Here is a 12,638-nt window from a genome sequence, read left to right on the forward strand (position 1 = left end):
TCTGCTTTCTGGGTCCTGGTATCTCTGTTGTTGGAGATCACGAGATTAGGATTGTATTTGTCTAACTTAATACTTCTGGTTGTCGTTTACCTATTATTTTTTCTTGGAGCTGTGAAGGAAAACAACTGATGTTAGCTGAATATGGTAAGCGTGACTACTATATGCCACAAACTCGATGATTTATCAATGTTGTCCATTATTTCTTGAATACATTTTCGGAGCTTTTATTTAGATTATATGTTAATTTGCTGTCAAATTGTTGGTATTTTTTTCTTTAAGAAAAAAGAGGAAAAATCAATGAGCAGTTTTATGTTGGAAATTTTCCCACTATATATGTATGCTACAAAAGCAGCATACATTTGGAAGGAAATACTAGCCATTGTTATTGTTGATTATATACTCTGCTTTGTTGGATTGAGTCTTGGATGGCTGGTATTTCATGGTATTGCTTGCTATGTATGCAATTACCAGGATCTGTTTGCTGTAAGTTTTCTTGGAGCTTCTGATGTATTAATTACATCTGCCTCAATTACATTTGTGTGTTTGTTTTCGTCAGTTCTATGATCTATACATGAGACAGGCTGTGATAGATTCCAAATATGGTGTCTCTAGTAATGATTAGAAAATTGGTGGGTTAGAAACTAGAGACAATTGTTTTTAGGCTGATCGCATTAACATGATGCCCATAATGATCATCCGTCATAATCCGCTAAAGTAAATGTTACTGTGCCTTTTCTTAAAGGAGGTAAAAAAAAAGCTCTAGTTATCACATCCGGTTGTTTGTACAAAATCGAAGGTCGATATACTAGGCAAAAGATAAATGCTTGGACTATAGAGAAATATTACAAAGTTAATTTATAAATTAATGTGGTCATATGTGGTAATTTAGATTGTAAAGTTTTTTTTATATATAAAATATATATGATATTATACACCGAATCATATTAATTTATAAATTTGCTTATGTAAGGTTCTCGTGTAAATGCAGGATTCTCTAGGCAAAAAGCCTTGAATCCATTTGACAAGCATATTTCGGAACCATAGATCAGGCTTGTGGAGGTGTTTGTTAGGAATGTTTTAATTAGATAAAATAAAATGTAAATTGATATGGCTATTCGAGCTGCCACAGACCTACGCCTCCAGTTCTATCAAATTTTTGGGTTGCAAAAGTCATAGCTTTCATTGATTACCTTGTAGGAATTAAATAGATATGGGAATAACAAACCGCACGTTTTCAGACTACTTATGCACGTATACAAAGGCCCAAAGGCACTACCCACTGCACTAGTAACTAACGCACATAATAATAATAACAACTGGCCCACTAGTTGAGACTCGATTTCCTATAAAACATAACAGATAAATTACTTTATTATCTATAACAATTGAACTAAAGACTTCCAATACGTTATCCTCAGACAAACAACAACTATCAAGGGACCCTTTCATATTAGTGCTCAGCACATAACAACACCCCTCCTTAATGTAGGGGTGTTCAACCGGATTTGGATTTGGATATCCGGCCATAGCTGGATCCAGATGCTAAAATCTGACTGGTTATTTATTCGGATTAATCTGGATATAATCTGGACAGATAACCGGATTCAATCCGGATCTGTAACCGAATATCTAGATTTAATCTGGATCCGAGTTATAACCAGATTTAATCCAGGTTATATATCCGGTTATAACTCGGATCAATTCAGTTTTAATTTTTAATTTTAAAAAAAAAAGACTTTAAAACTTAAAGCCAAAAGTTTTTGTAGCACTTGTAATTTTTTTAAAAAAATTATGATATGCTTAAATTGTCCAGATTTGAAAAATAATAATAATTTAAACACTTTTAAAAAGATTTTTATAAAAAATAAATAAATTAAAGAACAAAAGAAATAAAAATGCAAATTAAATAATATTGTTGTTACATCACAATGCAAAACATAAATTTATAAAAAACAAAATAAATAATAATACATAACAACTAATTAACTAAAACATAAATTTACAAAGAACAAAAGAAATAATAATACATCACAACTAATTAAACTAAAACATAAATTTACAAAGATTAAAATGCATCAGTCTTCACATCCTAAATCTGGAATTGGGGGGAAACATTGATTTCGTTCACCTTGATCTGGTGATGCCATTTTGGGAAATTTTCTACTGGACATAGTCTCCATAAGCTGCCAACAACATCAATTACAACAAATAAATGAAAACTATAATGATTTGAAACAATAAGTCAAAGATAACAAGAGAATAAAACTTGAAACAAAACCTCACAAAGACACTATCTAGAACATATATAAAAAATGGAAAATCATAACACTAGAAAAACATGCAAGGTGGTACCAGCTTCTGCTCCAAAATGCCAAACTTTTGAGTTTGTCCTGCATTAAAAGCCTTCAGCTCTGGTATACAAAACCAGACTCAACAACAACAGAGATGCCATGATCAGAATTTATAAATGTAGACAATTGACATTCTCGAGTACCTAGGTTATGGTGGACTGACACTCAAATGATGAATGAGGATTCCCTTCTTTCTTCTCTTCCAATTGAATACCATTCATGAAGGCAACATCTTCCATATAACATGATAGCCAAAAAACCTATTGTGCATGGGTTAGTATAATTAATGGGTTTGACACAATTGGAAAGAGTTTGTTAATTATTAGTGACACTAAAAAAGCTTCCCAACCCCTTCTTTTCTTTCAACTCTTATGTGTCTATTTGCAACCATGTGACCGGCAACCCAATTTGAGTCAAGACAACAGCTAAATGAGTACGACTACATATTAAAATATCTCCTTAGAGAAGGAAAATACCCAGTTGTAAATTGACCAGTGTTTAAAGCTTCTTCATTACTTGGAGTTTCAATGCAGCAAAAGCTTTTTAGAGTGTACTAAAGAATATAAGAGAGAAACTCAAACATTACATCATTACCTCTATGGAAAATGTAAACACACCAACTACCATATTTGTAAGATTAAGCACAACATTTGTTATGGTATTCAATTCTGTTAAACAGATCAAATTCAAGCGAAGTTGAGTACATCCAATCCAAAGAATTGAACTTAAGTGGCTGGTTGAGAGTAATCAGCATGGTGTTCATATATATACTCGCAGATGCCCACCTAAATGGAAAAACATTGGGCCATCTCACAAGCAATCAACTTTAGGTATCAGTTTCCAGATGATGAAATCAACATCCAGAAACAATTTAAATTTGTTGACAGATCCAACTTCACTGCTTCATTTGGGTACTAATCGAGATCTGCCTAAATTGCAAGAAACTAATCCAGGTAATCTTTCTACAGTTTTTTTTTTTTTTTTAATTTAAGCCTAAACTGCATGAAACCACTAGTGAAGGGTGGTGGCCTTAATTGGACCACTTCAACACCTAGGACATCATTCCCACTAAGTGTTCTAGTGTTTGTTTTAATATAACCTTATTTTCATGCTTTCAAGAAAAACACATTGACACTGGGTGTCCAGGCACCGCGTAAAAAAAAAAAAAAAAAAAAAAAGTGATTAAAACTAAATTCCATGTAAAAAACAGAGCAAAGGAAAAATAATATAAACCAAACAAACAGAGTATTACATAAAACAATGATTAAAACTAAATCCCATGTGAAATACAGAGCAAAGAAAAAATAATAAGGTATCGAAATAAGCTTACAGAGCAAAGGAAAAATAATCTAAACCAAACAAATCTGAGCTTTTTCTGAGAAAAATATCAGAAAAATCCCTAAGTATAAGGAAAGGTACCTTAAGAGCTTAGAGAGAGAGAGCCTTCGATGGTAGCCTCTGCGTGTCTCTCCCAGATTCGCAAAGCACTTCGAAGCTTGGAGAAGACGAGAAAGCTGCAAACCCTAAGCGAGAGAGAAGGCGGATTCGAGAAGATGAGAAAGCAAACCCTAAGCGATTCGAGAATTTCGACTGAAGACGAGACGAGAAAAGGGCGATTTTTTTCATTTTAAAGGACCCGGTTACGGATAACCGGGTCACATATCCAGATCCGTAACCGGATCTGGGATCTTTTTAACAACCGAGATACAGTCGAATTTCTGGGTTTCAGATCGGATTCGAAAAAAAATCGGTCCGGTTGAACACCCTTACCTTAATGGACCCTGCCCACAAGGTCTGGGTAGCACCGCCTTAGGTTAGATAGATCCTTCTCATGTTGCCTCTTCCTCCACCAATGTTTTCCAATGTACCAACATTTCTACTCCAGCCTTATTTCCTTTTAGCATTATTCTCCTTTAAAGTATCTTCTCAGATTCAGGGGCTAGGGTTCCTTCCTGTGTTACCATTGGCAGCTCGTTCAAGGGTTGTACTTTGTTCCCTAAATTCCTCTTAAGGCATGAAACATGAAAAGTAGGATAGATTAGAGATTCAACTGGCAAAGCAAGTTCATAAGCAACCTTCTTGATTTTTCGAAGGATTTGAAATGGTCTATAATATCGTGGTGTGATTTTGAGATTTCGGCGCATGGATATAGACATCTGTTGGTACGGGCATAGCCTAAGGTAAATCCACTCTCCTTCTTGATATTCTCGGTTCATGTGTTTCATATCGGCGACAAGCTTCATCTTGGCTTGTGCTTCTAGCAGGTTTTCTAGGATCAGGGTGGCTATGAAGTCACGGCTCTTGAGCTCTTCATTTACTGCCTATACTTTGGTGGTTCCCGATTCGTATGGCAACAATCGTGGGGATGGTTAGCCATATACTGCTTCATACGATGAAATATAAGTAGAGGAATGCATACTCTGTTAAGGATAACCAATGCCCTTAATCCCTCAACTTGTCAGTAGAAAAACACCTTAGGTAACACTCAAGCACCTTGTTTATTGCTTTTGTCTTACCATCCTTTTGAGAATGATAAGCCGAGCTGAGTAAGATTTTTGTGCCACAAATTCTGAATAATTCTTTCCAGAAATGAGTTAAAACTGGATCCCGATCACTAACTATGGTTTGGGGTAGGCCATGTAATTTAAAAATATTCTCTATAAAACCCTAGCCATAGTCAAAGCTCTGTATGGGTGGGTGATGGTCATGAAATGGACATACTTGCTTAGTCTGTCCACCACCACCATTATCACAGATTTTTCACCTAAGGGTGGTAACCCTTCAATAAAATCCATGCTTATATCTATCTAGTTTTTTGAAGGAATTGGTAAAGATTGAAGCAACCTTACAAGATGGATGGTTTCAACCTTGTGCCTCTGACATACATCACAGTCACGTACAATGGCTCGGATATCACCCTCTTAATCCAGGCTAGAAAAACTCTCTTTTTACTTCTACCTTGTGTTTTATGCACCCCTGTGTTGCCCCTAATGAACTACTATGGTACTGCTGCAAGATCTACTGCTATAAGGGTGGATCTGAGATGTAGCCTCCCTTTGTAGAAGAGCAACTCATTTTAGACTTGGTAAAGAGTTGGGTCCAAGATCCTTTTATGGTAATGGCGAATCAGTTGTTGCAGTTAACGGTCTTGGGGGTAAGTTTTCATTAATTCTTCTATCCACTATGCTTGCACTATACTGGTTGCTTGAAGTTGCATGTTTGGTTTGGTATGTAGTGGAGTTATGGGAATGGTTTTGGAAGGTGTTGGGCTGATTGAGAGTAGTGGTTGAATTTGGGTGGTCAGATGTGTGTAATCTAGATAGGGCATCAACTATAGTGTTGGTTTTATCATATTTGTATTCCATTGAAAAGTCGTACCCTAAGAGCTTAGATACTCATTTCAATTGGACTGGAGTCCTTACTCTCTATTATAACAGGTATTACAAAGCTTGCTAGTCAGTATGAACTTTGAAAGTTTGGCCCAATAAATAGTGCCTCCACTTCCTTGTAACCATAACTAATGCCAGCAATTCTTTTTTATAAGTTGATAGGTTCAGATTCTTACCCCTGAGTGGTTGACTGAGGTATGTAATTGGCTGCCCTTCCTGCAATAGAACAACTCTTGATGCATCACACTCCACAATAAACATTTTACAGAAGTTAGGTAACCTTAGAATAGAAGGGCACATCATAGCTTCCTTGAGTTTGTCAAAATCTGCTTGTGCCTTCTCGGTCCAGGCAAAAGAGTTTTTGTTCAAGAGAGATGTAAGGGGGGCTACGATAGCTCCATACCCCTGAACAAACTTTCTATAGTACCCCGTGAGGCCTAAACAACCTTTTAAGGCCTTGAGACTCTTTGGAACTGGCTAATTTTGCATTGCTGTGATTTTCTGAGGGTTGGCCTTGTTTCCTTCTTTAGAAATTAGATGTCTTAAGTACTCCATCTCCTTGCTACCAAAAATACACTTTGATTCTTTTGTAAAAGTTTTTTGGGACTGTAAAATTTCCATCACAATAGTGAGGTGTCGTAAATGCTATTGTAAAGACTTGCTGTAAACTAAGATGTCATCAAAGAAAACCAGTACAAACTTTCTTAGATAAGGGTTGAAAACTTCATTAATCAATCCTTGGAAAGTTGGAGTGTTGGTAAGCCTAAAAGGCATTATCAAAAACTCGTAGTGACCCTCGTGGGTTCTAAAGGCAGTTTAGGGATATCATCAGGGTTCATCTTGATTTAGTGGTATCCCAACCGTAAATCAAGTTTAGAAAAAATCACTACTCCACCTAATTTATCAATTAATTCATTCATATTGGAGATTGGGTAATTATCTTTGACAATGTATTTGTTGAGAGCACGGTAATCCACGCACATGCGCTAGTTGTCATTCACCTTCCTTACTAGTAACACTGGTGATGAGTAAGGACTTTGACTGCTTCTTATTTTCGCCACCAACTTTTCTATCTCCTCTTTTTGGTAATTAGGATACTTGTAGGGCCTTACACAAGTAGATTTGGCTCATTTCTGCAGCTGTATTTTGTGATCAAAACTTCTAGGAAGGGGTAATTCTTTAGGTTCAACAAAAACCCCTTAGAATTTCTCCAACACTTTTTACAGCAGGCAAAATAACAACCTGAGAATCCAAATTAGCCTCATCCAAAATTTGGAGCCATACGCCTTTAGCCGAGCCTTTGTAAGCTGGTTTGTGTGGACCCCTTCCTCGATACTCTTGGTGGGTAGTTGTATTCCTTGTAACTTAACAGTAACATCACCAAGATAAAAACTGCATGGTTAAGTCAGAGAAATTACACAAGATTGAGACCAAGCACTTTAGCCTACCAACACCGAATACCACCTCACATCCACCAAGTGTTAACACATACTGAATAGCTAAAAAAATGGAACTCTTGTAAAATAATAAGAACTTTCGTATAGTAACCAAGGCAAGGGAGGGTGACACCATTTGCTACTTTGACTGTCAATGGTAGATTATCTACCATTGACAGCATGATCTTCTTTGCCACATATGGATCAATAAAACTATGAGGGCTACCTGTATCAATTTAAATCAACACCTTTTGATGATTGAATTCACCTTGTAGCCTCATGGTTTTGGGTGCTAGAGATCCTGCTATGACATGTAGTGAAATACCCAATAATTCTCCCATTTCTTCTCCTATTGACTCCTCTGTTTGTATTACAGCCAAGGTTCCATCAACTTCCTTGGACTCTTCTTCTTCTTCAACCCCCATTCCTTCTAACATAAAAATCTTGGGTCTATTGCGCCTGTGTCCCGGGTGGAACTTCTCATCACAACAATAACATAGCCCTCTCTTTATTCTTTCTTGCATTTGAGTGGGGGAGATTCTTCTAATGAGTAGAGTAGGTTTTTTTGGCAGATCGGGTAGTGTGGTTCTCAATTCTTGTCTGTTTGGTGGTGCTGGAAGTCTCAACATTGGAGTTGGTATAGGTAGTTTAAGTGTGGGGCTTTGGCTAGTGGTGGTTTGAGTTTGGGTTTTTGGTAGGAATTCTTGGGTATGGCACAACACCTCTTCCTCCTGTAATCTTGCTAAACCAAAAATTGCATTAAGTGTAGAAGGTTTAAACATAGTAACAATAATTCTGAGATCATCATTCCGCAGTCCACTTAAGAATATGCTAATGTGAAACTCTTATGTTATTCCATTGATTTTTTTTTATAATGCTTCAAACTGAGACTGATACTCCTCCACTGTGTTGGCTTGCCTTAACTTTGTAAAGGCTCCAACTGGATCCTCATAAGCTGAGGGCCTAAATCTAACCTTTAGGGTTGTTACAAACTTATCCCAAGTGTGAACTGGGCTTGAATCCATAAGCCAGCAGTACCAAGAGAGGGTCTTGCCTTCCTTGTGGAAAAACGCTATCTGTAGCCTTTGGTCATTAGGTGTATGGTAGTAGGAAAAAAATCGTCGGGCTTTAAGAACCCACTCCATAGGTTCTGACCCATTAAGCTTAGGAAAATCCAACCTAAACGATCTCGCCTTTATCCCCCCATTTCCATTAAAGGATTATTACTAACCTTAGTGTGCAAATTTGAGGACCCTTCACCAAACTGCTAATCCTAGCTATAATTGCTAACTTCTCATAGCTAGATGCCAAATTATTGATCTGTTGCAACACTGCTTCTAACATGCTCTTTTGCCTCTCCTGTTCTTCCTGTAGGTACAGAGTTTCTCCCTTTAGTGTCGCCACTGCTTTCGACAATTGGGCCTGATGAGTGCCTTCCGCCATGTCACAGGAATGCGAGTCTGAGACGACTGTTAGGAATATTGTAATTAGATAAAATAAAATGTAAATTGATATGACTATTCGAGGTGCCACAAGCCTCTAGTTCTCACAAATGTTTGGGATGCGAAAGTCGTAGCTTTCATTGATCACCTTCCAGGAATTAAATAGATACAAAAATAACAAACCACTTACGCATGTTTACAAAGGCCCAAAGGCACTACCCACTACACTAGTAACTGACCCACTTAATAATAATAACAACCGGCCTACTAACTGAGACTCGGTCAGAAACCCTAATAAAACATAATAGGTAAATTACTTAACTATCCTTAACATAAGAACTAAAGATTTCCAATACGTTGTCCTTAAACAAACAACGACTATCAAGGGACCCCCTCCAGATTAGGGCTTCAGCACATAACAGTGTTGTATGTTGACATGCCATAATAAAAATAATAGGAAACTTGAAATTGCTTCGAATACTAAAAAAAAAATTACTTTGCTCTTATTTTCTTGATAAGCAAATGATTTCATTATAATAAATTAATAATTAGCCAAAGTACACTAGGTGGGGTTAGGGGCCCATATAATTGCAAACCTAGATGTTAAACACTTAACAAAGTATAGAAAGAAAATGTAGGGATAGGAAATGGTGATTAGGAGAGGTTTAGATAGTGAGTTGAGTTGAGTTGAGATCAGAGTTGAAATTTGAATAAAATTTTATTTTTTAATATTATTTTTGTTTTAAGAATAAAAAAAATTTAATTGTTTATTATATTTTGTTTGAAAGTTTGAAAAAATTGTAATGATTAGATGAGATAAGTTGAGATGAGAAAGTTGTAGCATAGATCCCATACTCTCTTGGCCAAAACATTGTAGCATGGTTTGAGAGAAGACCAACCATGAAGGTGATTTGTTTAGCAAATCCTCAAAAATGTCTACCCAAAGTTTCTACTGTAGCCATGAGGTTATTTGAGATGAGATTGTACCAACTCTTTTTTTGTTTTTTTTAAATAAACCTCGTATAATCAATCTTTGGAATTCAGTCATTACAATAGCTATCTTTCACCAGACTATTAATAATAAATTCTGGTGCTTCCTTTATCCAAATTCTTGCAACATCAAATTGTAAAGCAGCTCTAGCTAAAGTGTGTGTTGTTGTGTTTTTCTCTCTAATTACAAAATTCGCTGCCCACTCTTTTCTATCTATAAGGTATCTCTTAATATCTTGTATAATGTTCCCATAGCTGGAAAGATCTTACTCTTCTTTTCTGACTGCATTAATTACCACCAATGCGTCTCCTTCGAGTACCACCCTATTGAACCTCAAAGCTCTGCAAACTTCGATTGTCTTCCATAAGGCTAAGCTCTCTGCTGTTTCTGGATTGTGTATAAACTTCCTCTAATCGCATACTACTACCATGACATCTCCTTTCTCATCTCTGATTATAATACCAATACCTATTTTCTTACCTTTTAAATCTACTGCTGCATCCCAATTGGCTTTGACAAAATTCTCTCTTGGTTTTTCCCATTTTTGCCTCTGTCTTTCTGCTAAGTCTAAATTACCACCTCTTATTAACAAATGGTTAGTTGCCTAAAATTCTTGGATAGATTCCTTTGTTGATCTGGTCACACTATCAGGCCCTTTGAACTTGTCTTCGAAAATATACTCATTCCTCCTCAACCATAAAACCCTCATTGTAGTTGCTACTACCTCCATATCATTTTCTGAGATTTTATCCTTCAGTTTTGCCCAAAGACTTAGAAAGTCCTCTTCTGCTATTGGTCATTTCTGCATTGAGTTTATCATACCTACCCAAACATCATTGACTGCTAGACATTGCCATATTACATGCATTACTGATTCCTCTTCTTGAAGACAGATGGGACAAAGTGGGCTATCTACTATTTTCTTCTTGAATAGATTCCTTCTTGTAGCTAGTAGTTCATTACCAGCTATCCACAGAAAAATTTTCACTTTGCTAGGGACATTTAACTCCCAAATGTTCTTCCATTTATCATACTCACCTCTGAGGTTTCCCCTTGAATAGCCCTATTCCTCTTCACCTCCATATAATAAGCACTTTTTACACTAAAAAATCCTTTTTCTGATGGACCCAAACCAATCTGTCCTCTGAATTTTCACCACCTAATGGAATGCTGCAGATCTGCTCTACCTCTTCTTGGATGAAAATACTTTTTATCAAAGCTTCCTTCCATCTGTTATTCACACCAATCAATTCCTTCACCTTTGCATCAGCCCTCAAGATTGAGACTGGGGATTGAACCTTAAAGGACACAAGTTTTGACAGCCACTTGTGCCCCCATATGCTGATTTTATTCCCATTTCCCACTCTCCATATCAAACTTTCTTTCAACAGTCACATTGCTCCCCACACACTTCTCCATATAAGTGATGGCTTTACTCCCATTTTTTAATCTAGAAAGGAAGAGTTTTTAAAGTATTTTTCCTTAAAAATCTTAGCTACCAAACTGTTGGGATGCATACAGAATCTCCATCCTTGCTTGGCTAACAAAGCCAAGTTGAAGCACTCCAAGTCCCTGAACTTGAGACCACCCTTCCCTTTCTGTATTTCCATTTTTTCCCAACTTATTCAATGCACACAATTGTTTTTCTGTTGGTTACCCTACCAAAACTTGGCAAACATCACATTTACCACTTGACAAAGTTTTTTTGGGGAGCTCAAACACACTTGTGGTGTAAGTGGGGATGGCCTATAAAACTGCCTTAATCATGATCTCTTTACCAACAGTTGACAGATAAGCATTCTACCAACTATTGGTCTTATGCCAAATTCTCTCCTTGATGCCTCTAAAGGTATTATATTTAGACTTACCAGCTATAGTTGGAAGACCTAAATAATTTTCAAAACTACCCCTCACTACTTCTCTCCTATTGCTAGAACATCCCTTTTGTCTTCTATTCTAGTGCTGGAGCTAAAATACATTGTAGTTTTTTCTCTATTCAAAAACTGTCCCGAGGCCTTTTCATACTTAGAAAGGATTCCTTGTATTTTTAGCCAGTCATCCAGCTTTGCCCTCTCAAACAACATATAATCATCCGCAAATAAAAGATGATTTATCCTAGTACCTCCTCTTACTACTACCACCCCTCTAGTCTCCCCCCTAGAGTCAGCTCTATTCAGCATATTACTTAAGCCCTCAGCACATAGAATGAATAAATAGGGTGACAAGGGATCTCCCTGTCTTAAGCCCCTTGAAGGAACAATCCTCTCCCCAAATTTACCATTAATCATCATAGAATAAGTCACTGTTCTAACACACAACATTATTAATTCAATCCACTTGCTGCAGAAACCCATCTTCTTCATTACTAGTTCATGAAAAGACCACTATATTCTATCATAGGCTTTAGACATATCTAATTTAATAGGCATACTCCCCTGCCCTCTTGTTTTCCTCACTTTCATTGAGTGCATCACTTCATAGGCAACCATGATATTGCTGTTATAATTCTTCCAGGTATGAATGCACTTTAGTTAGGGGAAATGATTTTTGTCAAGATCTTCTTAAGCCTATTAGCCAACACCTTTGAAAAAATTTTGTACAATACGTTGCACAAACTAATAGGTCTATACTCACTGGTATGAATGAGGTTCTTAATTTTGGGGATAAGAACTATATGAGTAAAATTAAATAAGGGGTTTATGACATTACCATTCAGACAAGCTAGAATTTTCATGCTTACTTCATCTCCTATTGTGCTCCAATGGTTTTGAAAAAAAAAGCTCCAAAGCCATCAGGCCCTAGAGATTTAAAAGGAGCCATCTGTTTTATGGCCTCTTCAATCTCACTTCTAGTGTAGGTTCTTGAGAAGCCTTCATTCATCTCCCTGGTTACTCGAGGCTCAAGGTCCATCAAACACTCCAACTCCATTGGACTTGGCTGGGATGAAGTAAAAAGGTTTTGGAAATAGGATTTAAAAGTCTCTTCTACCTCTTTTGGTCTTCATACAGTTTTGTTTTGGTCATCCATAA

Source organism: Juglans microcarpa x Juglans regia, chromosome 7D (genome assembly GCF_004785595.1).
Source record: "Juglans microcarpa x Juglans regia isolate MS1-56 chromosome 7D, Jm3101_v1.0, whole genome shotgun sequence".
NCBI classification, from domain to species: domain Eukaryota; kingdom Viridiplantae; phylum Streptophyta; class Magnoliopsida; order Fagales; family Juglandaceae; genus Juglans; species Juglans microcarpa x Juglans regia.